At 36.4% G+C, this 12,284-nt stretch overlaps 1 pseudogene; it reads right to left on the reverse strand.

Annotated features, from left to right (window-relative positions):
- Nucleotides 1-11,115: 11,115 nt before the first annotated feature.
- On the reverse strand, nucleotides 11,116-11,234 carry LOC118613879 (annotated as a pseudogene).
- Between the last annotated feature and the right edge of the window lie 1,050 nt (nucleotides 11,235-12,284).

The raw sequence follows: 12,284 nt of genomic DNA on the forward strand, positions 1-12,284 counted from the left end.
ACACCAGCTTTCCCTGCATAGAGCAATGCATTGTGAAGGAGGCACTATAATGACAAACAGGAGAAATTACAGCTTCTAGTCAACTGACAGTCACTTGAAATAGCTGATTCCATAATAGAGGCTATTTTCAGCCTATTGCCTTAGCTAGCTTAGCCTCATATAGAAACCAAGTATTTTTATCTTAATTACATAGTCAAATCATTGCTCATTCCCAACATTTACTTTCCTCTTAGTCTTAGATCATTGTTTACAAGAAATTGCTTGTTATTTTTGACTAAAAAAATATAAGAGATATCAAAAGACCAATGTTGCTATATTAGCTAGTGTTCTTCCTGGAAAGCAAGGATTGAGATCAAGGCTTGAGTGTAAGTATTGAGGAGGGGTGGCAGAATCAGTAAGCCCAGGGAACTGGGGAGAATAAAACTGGAAAGGAAGGAAAACCAATACGAAGGTGTATTTTCAAAACAGTTGTTGTAGGAAACTGAGTCTCTGTCTCTTAAGGACCTTTTGAGGAGCTATATTTAATGCCCTCAAAATTTTCCACTTAGAATTGGTTCCTGAAGCCATTGGTCAAGGTTTGCTCCATGGGGCATTGACACCCCCGAACTTCTAAGGCTGAGTATACATGAGTGCTGAGTGGATTTTTCAGGTATTCTTCAACTTAGTCTCTGAGTTCTGGGGCAGAATACAAGAATTATGCCCAAGAAAAGTTGGTTTCTTTTCCATGGGACTTAACACCATTGGCTCTCATGGTTCTCAGACTTTCAAATTTGGATGGGAATACCACCAGCTCTCCTGGGCTTCCATGTTACAGATGGCTTATCATGAGATGTCTTGGCTTCATAAGCACATACTCTTTTTGAAGATATTATACTTGAGGACATTGAGTGCATACAAAAATCATGCATAATATGAATTCTTAACATGAAGTTATGAGAGTAATAGTGAACTGCCCAGCTACCAAGAAATCATAGAAGCCTCTTCCTTGGTCTTTTAGATTGTTCCTTCTGAAGACAGCTGGCTACCATGTTTTGAAGACACGCAAGCGGCCTTATTAAGAAGATAATATGGAGAAGAACTGAGGCCAGTAGCCGACACCAATTTGTCAGCTATGGAGAAAATACAGTGTAAAAAGTAGGCTTTCACCAAATACTGAATGTGCCAGCATCATGGTCTGAACTTTCCAGCCTCCAGAACTGTGAAAAATACATTTCTGTTGCTTGCAAGTTAAAAAAAATTGGAGGGAGAGGAGTGAGTACAAGGTGATCCAATTAATCATTTAAAAATATTATAATACCTTAAATTTATACAATGTTAATGTCAAATATATTTCAATTTTTAAAATTCAAACATAGACAATAAATGCTAAGTGAAAATATAGGCAATAAATGCTAATAAATCAATACAAGAAGAAATCATTTCAGGCTGAAGAGGTAGGGCATCATGAAAGAGGTGAAACATCGATTCGTAATATTAACATTGCTCTATATATTAGTTACCTGGTTTTGTTATTATATTTAAATATAATGTATTTTCTTTATATCTTGCTTACAATTTAAGTAATTCCCGCTTTTCTTACCATAGCAGGGAACCTAAAAACAAGTAAACAGAAAAGAGAATAAGGCCAGGAAAGAAAAGTCTCTTCAACAAATGGTGCTGGGAAAACTAAATATGCACATGCAAAAGAAAAAGTTAGACCTTTACCTTACATTACATATAAAAACTAGCTAAAAATGGATGGCAGACCTAAACATAAGTGCTAAAACTATAAAACTCTTAGAAGAAAATATAGGGGAAATTTTCACGACACTAGATTTAGCAGTGATGTCTTGCATCTGATATGAAGAGCACAGACAACAAAATAAAAAAGTAAATAAATTGGACTTCATCAAAATTAAAAACATTTGTGTACCAAATAACACTATGAAGACAATGAAAAGACAAACTAAAGGAGAAAAATTATTTCAAAATCATATGTCTGATAAAGAATTTGTATCCAGAATACATAAAGAATTATAATTCAACAACAAAAACCACACCACCCAACACAGAAAAGGGCAAAATACTTGAATAGATATTTCTCCAAAGCAGATATACAGATAAAGCAGATATACAGATGGCCAATAAACAAATGAAAAGGTGATCAATATCACTAGTCATTATGGACATACAAATCAAAACCACATGAGATACCACTTCGCGCCCATTGGAATAGCTATTATATTTTTAAAAAATTAAAAACAACAAATGTTGGTAAGAATATAGAGAAATTGTAACCCTTGTACATTGCTGATGGGAATGTAAAAGAGTGCAGCCACAATGGAAAACAGTTTGGTGGTTCCTCAAAAGCTAAACATAGAATGAGCATATGATCCAGTGATTCCTCTTCTGGGTATATACCCAAAGGAATTGAAAGCAGGAACTCAAACAAATATTACATACTCATGTTTATAGCAGAATTATTCACAGGAGTCAAATAGTAGTAATAACCACATGTTCCACAGATGAATGGATAAACAAAACGTGGTACATACATACAATGAAATATTATTCGGCCTTAAAAAGAAAAGAAATTGTGACACATATTACAAAACATAGATGAAACTTGAAAACTAATCAAACACAAAGGGACAAATATTATATAATACCGCTTACATGACATTCCCAGAATGGCAAATTCATAGAGACCGTAAGTAGATCAGAGGTTATCAAGTCTGAGGAGGGAGGAATGTGGAGTTATTATTTAATAAATACAGTTTCTGTGTTGGGGTCACAAAAAAGTTTTGGAGTAGATATTGGTGATGGTTGCACAACATTGTGAATGTAATTAATGTCACTGAATTATATACCTAAAAATGGTTAAAATGGCAAATTTTATGTTGTGTATTTTACCACAAAAAAAAAAGTACCAATAAAAAGGAAGGAAGGAAGGAAGAAAAAAAATGCCAAAAATTCTTCAAAGGGACTCAGTCAGCAATATTCAGGGCAAACCCATACCATCATAAACTAATAAAGCAATAGAGAAAATAGGTGAATTTAGAACGGTCCAATCAAAAAATGGGCACAGAACCTGAACAGACACTTCTCCCTGGAGGACATGCAAATAGTCAACAAATATATGAAAAGATGCTCAACATTGCTAGCTATTAGGGAAAGGCAAATCAAAACCACAATGAGATACCATCTCACACCTGTTAGAATAGCTATAATTAACAGGACAAATAATAATAAATGTTGGAGAGGATGCGGAGAAAAAGGAACCCTCATACACTGCTGGTGGGACTGCAAATTGGTACAGCCACTATGGAAAACAGTGTACAGGTTCCTCAGAAAACTAAGAATGGATCTACCATATGATCCAGCAATCCCTCTACTGGGTATTTACCCCAAAGACTTGAAAACCCATATCCAAAAAGATATTTGCACACCGATGTTCATAGCAGCATTATTCACAGTGGCAGAACATGGAAGCAACCGAAGTATTCTATGATAGATGATTGACTAAAGAAGCTGTAGTACATATGTACAATGGAATATTACTCAGCCATAAGAAGAGATGAAATACTGCCATTTGAGACAACATGGATAGACTTTAAGATAATCATGCTGAGAGAAATAAGCCAGACAGAAAAAGTTGAAAATCACATAATATTTTTATATGTGGGATATAAACCTAAAGCAACAAATAAACAAGACAAACAAACAGAGACTTGTGGACATGGACAATGGATTAGTGATTACCAGAAGGAAGGAGGGAGGGGGAAAATAAATAAAATGTTAGAAAGGAAGGAAGGAAGGAAGGAAGGAAGGAAGGAAGGAAGGAAGGAAGGAAGGAAGGAAGGAAGGAAATGTTTTTAAAAAAAATAGGTGAATTTAGGAGCAGGACAGGTAATTTACACCTGTGTGTAATATGGGGCATCTATAGCTGAAGTGCCTGGTAATAACAATGCTTTGAGAAAAATAGTTTCAGGTTGGGTGTTTGGCTAGGGTTACTCTGAAAACAAATCCTTACAAGGTTTAGATTTTCTCTGGCCTGTTTGGCTCCTTTTTTATTGTCATGAGCCAAAGCCAAAACCAGATCACCACCTGGCACCTAAGGATTCAAAAGAGATTTTGGTGCACTAACGCAGTGTCTCTTTTCTTTCTACTCTTGGCTGCTGGAATCCTCTGTTTGATAACTGACTAATGGTCCTGCTATGACATCTTTGCTTTTAAAATGTAAGTCTGTGAGCCCTAGGCATTTTTCTCCAGAATTGCTGAATGAAGGCTTCAAGAATGGTTTTTCTGGTTCTTCCTGTTTAGCCTCTGCTATTGATTGCCCTCTCAGATTCACAACAAATAACTTTTCTTTCCAATTTTCTTTGCCCATGACATACAACCAGCTCCAGCTAGTTTGCAGCCATGAACCCACGCACTCTCTCCACTCTCTTCCTCATTCTGCCTTCAAATTATCTTTGTAGGACACAGAAAGTACCTGTCCCCACAGCCAGCATGTGGCAAGACTTGTGGTGAGCACTTCTGGATTTGGCACAATTTCCCTGGAGAATTTCCTGCTTATTCTTTTCCATGGTTCTTCAAGGCTTTTTTTTTTTTTTTTCTGACATTTGTTTCTCTGGTTATTACTTGTGGGAAGAGATTTACTTCTTGACTTCAAAGGCTTACTCAGAGCAGGATCTCAGATCTACAACCATTTTCAACCACCCTTGATAACTTCCTGAATACTAGCTAAACTGAAGTCCTATAACTAATGATATAAAGAAAAAACCATGTCGAGACTGGTAGGAGAGCATGGAGACACAAAACGGTCTTGTCCCACACTCACATGTGATGATTAAGAATTGCAAAGAATATGTTGGCTGCCAAGCTTCCCCCACAAGGAGCAAAAGATCCCATCGCACACCTGGATCCCCAACCCAGACCACTAGTGCAAGAAAAAGGAGTTCCTGAAACTTCTGGCTCTGAAAATCTGGAGATTCTGTCCTATTGAGACAAAGGGCTGCTGGAATCTCAGACGTTTCACTTAATGGACCTTCGCAAAGACTTATTCACTAATGAACTCACTCCCTCTGAACTCCATATTGGGGCAACAGCTCGAAAAGCACCAGAAACATACGAGGAGGAACTGTGCCTGTAGGCACAGGAAGGCATCAAATCTGAATCGTCATCAAACTGGCTAACACTGCTCACCCTGCTCTGTTACCTGAGAACCCATACCACCCAACTCATGCACAGGCCTGAACCTCTTTCAGTGGTGTTCCTAACAAGCAGCTAGCCTCAGCTCAAGCTGCAGACTTTCTTGAAATCTATCGAAGGTTCACAAACAATCAACAGTTGGCTTCAGCACACTCTGTGCCTCTTACTAAGTGACCTTCCCCATCCAGCACAAGTGGCTGCTAGCCTCAGATCACAGCACAGCCTCTCTCAGGCACCTCTAAGTCCAGCATAGGCAGCTACCAACCACAGACCACCTTGTAGCTCCTACCTGATGGCTCCAGGCCAAGTGTAGGCAGCAGCTAAACTTGACCTGCACTAGACCCCCTCTTAAAAGGCCCCAGAATGAACACGCCTTGGGGAAGCCTCAGACAACACAGAAGCACCACTCAATTAGCTCCACAAATGACACACCTAAAGGGTGGGCTCAGCGGGCACCAGAGCTCCACTATAGCAAATCCCACTCTGTGGGTTCAGCCTCAACACAATAGCTTATCCACTGTAATCATGGCCAGTCCTCACAGTCAGTCAGCCTTAGAGTCAGTTGTACTCACTCACATGCCAACAGTAATCAAGGCTCAACTACAACAGGAGGGCACACACAGCCCACATAAGGGACACTCCTGGAGCATCCAACTCAGTTGATGAGGAGACTGAGTCACTGGCCCTACAGGACACCTACTATATAAGGCCACCTGGCCAAGACTGGAAGATGTAGCAAATATTGACAGACAGAAAGGGAGAAATTGACAGTAATATAGTCATTAGTAGGGGAATTTAACACTCCATTGACATCAATGGATAGAGCACCCAGACAGAAATCAACAAGGAAACAGTGGCCTTAAATGATATATTATATTAAATGGATTTAACTGATATTTTTAGAACATTTTGCCTCAACGCAGCAAAATATACATTTTTTTTTTCAAACACACATGAAACATTCTCCAGGATAGATTACATGTTAGGTCACAAAACAAATCTCTAAAAATTCAAGAAGGCTGAAGCTGTATCAAGCATCTTCTCTGATCACAATGGTATGAAACTGGAAATTAATCACATGAAGAAAATGAAAAAACACAAACCCAGTGAGGCTAAATAACATGCTGCTAAAAAATAAATGGGTTAATAATGAGATCAAGGAAGAAATTAAAAAAAGATATCTTGAGACACAGCTAAAGCAGTTTAAGAGGGAAAGTCATAGCAATATAGGTTTATCTCAGAGAACAAGAAAAATCTCAAATAAACAACCTAACATTACTCATAAAGGAATTAGAAAAAAAGAAGAAAAGTCTAAAGTGAGTAGAAGGAAGGAAATGATAAAGACCAGGTAGTAATAAACAAAATAGTCTAAAAAAAAATACAAAAGATCAATGAAATAAAATTAACCAACAAAACATTTCCAACAAACAAAAGTCCTGGACCAGATGGCTTTACCAGTGAATTTTACCTAACATTCAACAAAGAACTAACACCTATCTTTCTCAAACTATTCCCAAAAAATGAAAAAGAGGAAGGGCTACCAAGCTCATTTTATAAGACCACCATTACCCTGATTCCAAAACCAAAGATATTACAAAAAAAAAGAAAATTATAGGCCAATATCCTTAATGAACATAGATGAAAAATTCCTCAACCAAATTTAGCAAACTGAATTCAGCAATACATTCAAAAGATCACACACCATGATCAATTGACATTTACTCCCAGAATGTAATTTGGCTCAATATCCACAAATCAATTCATGTGATACACCACATAGACAAAATGAAGAATAAAAATCATATGATCATATCATTAGATGCAGAAAAACCATTTGACAAAATCTATCATCAATTTATTATTAAAAAGCTCTGCGAAGTAGAAATAGAGGGAAAATACCTTAACATAATAAAGGTCATCAATAATAAACCCAACTAACACTATACTTAACAGAGAAAAGCTAAAACTGTTTTCCTTAAGATCAAGAACAAAACAAGGATGTTCACTTTCACCACTTGTGTTCAACCTAGTATTGGAACTCCTAACCACAGCAATCATACAGGAAAAATAAAATAAAATGCATGTAAATTGGAAAGGAAAAAGTAGAACTGTCATTATTTTCAGATGACATGATACTATATAGAGAGAAGCCAAAGATTCCACCAAAAAATATTAGAATTAATAAATAAATAAATGAATTCAGTAAAGTAGCAGGCTACAAAATTAATATTAAGAAATTGGTTGCATTTCTATATACCAATAATGAACTGTTAGAAAGAGATATTAAGAAAACAAGTTCATTTACAGTTGCATCAAAAAGAAAATTAAATACCACTTTGCTGCATCTATTACTAGGATGAAGACCATTCTTAGCAATCAGACTGTCGATGTTACAGAAAATGTGGGCATCACTTTGAAGTGACACACAGTCATTGTGTAGGGCCCCAGAGGCACCATGCAGAGGGACTTCAATCACATCAGTGTAGAACTCAGTCTTGGAAAAAAAGAGGCTCTGGGTTGACAAATGGTGGGGAAATAGAAAGGAACTGGCTAATGTTTATACTATCTGTAGTCATGTACAGAATATGATCAAGGGTATTTCACTGTGCTTCCATTACAAGATGAGGTCTGTATATGCTCACTTCCCTATCAATATTGTTATTCAGGAGAATGATTCCCTTTTTGAAATTTGAAATTTCTGGGTGAAAAAATAGATCCACAGGGTTCAGATGAGACTGGGCATTTCTTGTTTAGTAAAGATGAGTTAATTCTTGAAAGAAATGACTTAAACTTGTAACAAATTCAGCTGTTCTGATTAAACAAGCCACATTAGTTATAAAACAAGAATAACAGAAAAATTTTGGATGGTATCTATGTTTCTGAAAAAGGAGCAGTTCAGCAGGCTGATGAATAAGATCAAAGTTGTCCAGCCACAGAAACACCAAGATGTCAGATAATGCCTCAGACTTATTTATGATATTTTAAAGATGCAATAATACTCATGTATTGAAAAAAATACATAAATAAAATAAAATACCTAGGAATACCTATAAACAAAGAGGTAAAAGACCTAAATTGAGACATCAAAGAAATAAATTGAAGAAGATACAAATAAATGGAAGGATAGATCATTTTCATGGAATGGAAGGATTAATATTGTTAAAATGACCATATACCTAAAGAAACAATCTACAGATTTAATGCAATTCCTATTAAAATACCAATGGCATTCTTCACAGAAGTAGAATAAATAATCCTAAAATTTATATGGAACTATGAAAGATCCTGAATAGCCAAAGCGATCTTAAGAAAGAAGAACAAATTTGGAGATATCATCCTACCTGACATCAAACTATACTACAAAGCTATAGTAATCAAAACAGCATGGTACTGGCATAAAAAACAGACACATAAATCAACAGAACAGAATAGAGAACTCAGAAATAAACCCATGCCTATGTGGTCACTTAATCTATGACAAAGGAGGCAAGAATATACAATGCGGTAAAGATAGTCTCTTCAATAAACGGTATTGGCAAACCTGGACAGATACAGACAAAAAGATGAAACTAGACCACTTTATTATACCATATACAAGAACAAACTCAAAATGAATTAAAGACATACCATAAAACCCCTATTACATAATATAGGCAGTAAACTCTTTGGCATTGCTCCTTTTTTTTTTTTTTTTGGATATGTCTCTTTGGGCAAGAGAAACAAAAGAAAAAATAAACAAATGGGACTACATCAAACTAAAAAGATTTTGCACAGCAAAGGAAACCGTCAACAAAACAAAAAGATATCCTATTGATTGGGAGAAGAGATTCACCAATGATACACCCAATAAGGAATTAGTATAAAAAATATAAGAAACTCATATAACTTAACACCAATAATACAAAGAATCTGACTAGACCTGAACAGATATTTCTCTAGAGAAAAAATACAGATGGCCAATACACATAGGAAAAGATGCTCAAGGTCACTAATTTTCAGAGAAATGCAAATTAAAACCACAGTGAGGTTATCACCTCACACCTGTCAGATGATTATCATCAATAAATCAACAAATAACAAGTGTTGGTTGGAATGTGGAGAAAAAGGAACTCTCGTGCACTGTTAGTAGAGTTCCAAATTGATGCAACTACTATGGAAAACAGTATGAGGATTTCTCAAAAAACTAAAAATAAAACTGCCATATGACCCAGCAATCCCACTTCTGGGCATTTATCTGAAGAAATCCAAAGCATTCGAAAAGATATATGCATCCTTATGTTCATTGCAGCATTATTTACAATACTCATTATTTACAAATTCTACCATTTGTGACAACATATATAGACCTAGAGGATATTATGCTAAGTGAAATAAGTCAGACAGAGAAAGACAAATACCACATTATTTCACTTATAGGTGGAGTATAAAATACACGCTAAATGAACAAACAAAAGAGAAACAAACTCAGACACATAGAACAAACTGATATTTACCAGATGAGAGGGGAGTTGAGAGGCTGGGTGAAAAAGCTGAAAGGATTGAGAAGTACAAATTGGCAGTTACAAAATAGTCACAGGGATAATACAGCATAGGACATATAGTCAACGTCATAATAACTAACTACGTGTGGTGTCAGATGGGTACTAGACTTAATAGAGGGATCACATTAAAAGTTATGTAAATGTCTAACCATTATGCTCCAAACCTGAATGTCAACTGTAATTGAAATTTTTTATAAATAAAAAAATGCCTGATCAGTAGAAGATACTGTTGCAATATAGTTCATCTTCCCTGGGTTCCTGTCCTCTGAATAGAATTATAATTTAGCATTTAGTGTATCGAGGATGTCTTACACTGCAAGCAAAACCTCAATTGAGATTTGTTAGAACATTTGCCCTTTGTTTAGTGTTTTTATAATTTTCAAGAATAAATAAGGAAAACATGTTATTTAAAAAAAATTTTAAGTGATGCAAAATAAGTCTGCCATCTTTAAAATTTATCATCAATATTTCCTTTGTTCTTGGCTTTTCCATATACCTGTCTCTTTCCTTTTATTTTAGCTACAGAGTGAAGATTTTATTCTTTTTTGAGTGTTCAAGGCTTATGGTAATAATATGTCTAATAGTTTATCAGACAGTGCCTTTGGAACCAACAACTGAGGATAAAAGGGGAGGAAGCAGAATTGAGTAGAAGTTGAGCTGCCATGCAGGCTTGATGACAGCCTCATCCAACCCCACAGGAAGCTCTGGAACTAAAATGGGTCATCAAGTAATTCCATATCTTTGTACCCTCCTTGGCCATTGGATATGGGCTGCCTTAGAAAGGATGTGACCTTGAGCTAGGGGGCTCACTGTAGCTGAGATAAGTTCTGAAGCCTGCAGCTGCCTACCACATTCCCAGAAGCTGGGGCCACAAGTCTGTCCTTGAAGGGAAGTAGCATATCACCTTGTCCACTCCAATAGTTTTTATGTAAGACTACTGAGGGAAGCTTCAGAAACACAGAAGGCCATGGGACATGGACACCAGTGAGAATGTGGCAGGATTAACACAAAGTATATCATTCACAGTGAGTACAAGGGTCTCTGTGCAGTGATTAAGAACACAGACTCTAGAGCCAGACTACCTGGGTTTGAATCCCTGTTTATGTATTTCCCAGCTGAGTAACCTTGGTCAGGTTACTTAACCTCCCTCTGTTTCAGTTTCCTCCTGTGACTAGGGGTTTTAGTAGAATTTGTCTGACAGGGTTGTTATAGAAGAATTAAATAAAGAAATGCACCTATAGTGTTTAATATAATGCTGTGCCCGTAACAAACACTCTATTTGTCACTGTTATCGTAGCTATATAAAATTTTATGAAGGCTTTGAATGAAGATAGGGTTTTATTTATTTTTATTTTTAAAAATTATTTATTATTATTATTTATGCCTACAGCACCTGGTCTTCCTAGGTGGTCGCCCATCCAAGTACTAGCCAGGCCCAACCCTGCTTAGTTTCTAAGATTAGACCAAATCGGGCTTGTTCAGGGTGGCATAGTCATAGACCATGGACCGTGGCTCCACTGGGGCACAAATTAAGGAGCTTCTGTGTGTAAAGCAGACATGCTAACTGCTACGCTATGGATCCGCACCCAAGATAGGGGTTTTAGAACCTGAAAAAATAGTAGGAAACTAGAAAGAAGTTGAAGGATTCAAAGAGCTAGGTGCAAAATGAACAACAAAAATGAGCAAGGAAGCACTAGAGAATGAGAAAAGAGACATACAGAGAAAATAATAAAAATGACTAGGAAAAAAAGTGTTTAGCTGAACATTAAAATCAAAGGGCAACAAATTAAACAAATTAAAACATGACTAGAAAGATGGTTCTCTGAATATTTAAAGAATCTTACATGTAGCAAAATTGCTTCTGATTCCTACTCGTTTCTCTTTCCAGTCATCCCACTATATTTCACCTTCCTCCTACTCAGTTTCCAAGTCCCAACCCTACTGACCAATTGCTAGGAACTGTCATTATAGGCATATTTCAAATTCAAACATAGTGCACTCAGTTAATAAACATGAATGTTGTCATGAAGTAGGTCAAGCAAAAGATGAGACAAGTAGACCAGTACACAATAGATGAGTGATATAAGCACATCATTCCATCAAATTGTTGCTACAAATAAATCCAGTATGCTGTAAAAAAAAAAATCAGAGTTTAAACTCATAAGCATAACGTTGAAGAAACAGATACTCCCCTCGCCTTTAATGCTGGGCCTTCAAGTGTCCCAGGAGGAAAAAAAAAAACTGTAACTGGTAGGAGTGGAATAGAACTGTCAATAGCACACAGAATCTTTATTGATTCTGTGACAGACTTAAGACTCTAATAATGTTTTTAAAAATTACAAAATTTTCCAATTAGAACATAAAAACAAACAACAAACAAAATGAGAGTACCTTCATATCCTAACTGACAATGATCTTGAATTGTTCTGACCCAGTGAGAGTCCTTCCACTATCTCATCCATGTGATCTGGACCTCTCCTCTCCAAACATTTTAGTCCTGCTACGTTTATGCTGAGGACTGTAGGATTCTGTAGAGCTAACCCCACCCAG

This window comes from Rousettus aegyptiacus, unplaced genomic scaffold, assembly GCF_014176215.1.
Source record: "Rousettus aegyptiacus isolate mRouAeg1 unplaced genomic scaffold, mRouAeg1.p scaffold_m13_p_2, whole genome shotgun sequence".
Taxonomy (NCBI): Eukaryota; Metazoa; Chordata; class Mammalia; order Chiroptera; family Pteropodidae; genus Rousettus; species Rousettus aegyptiacus.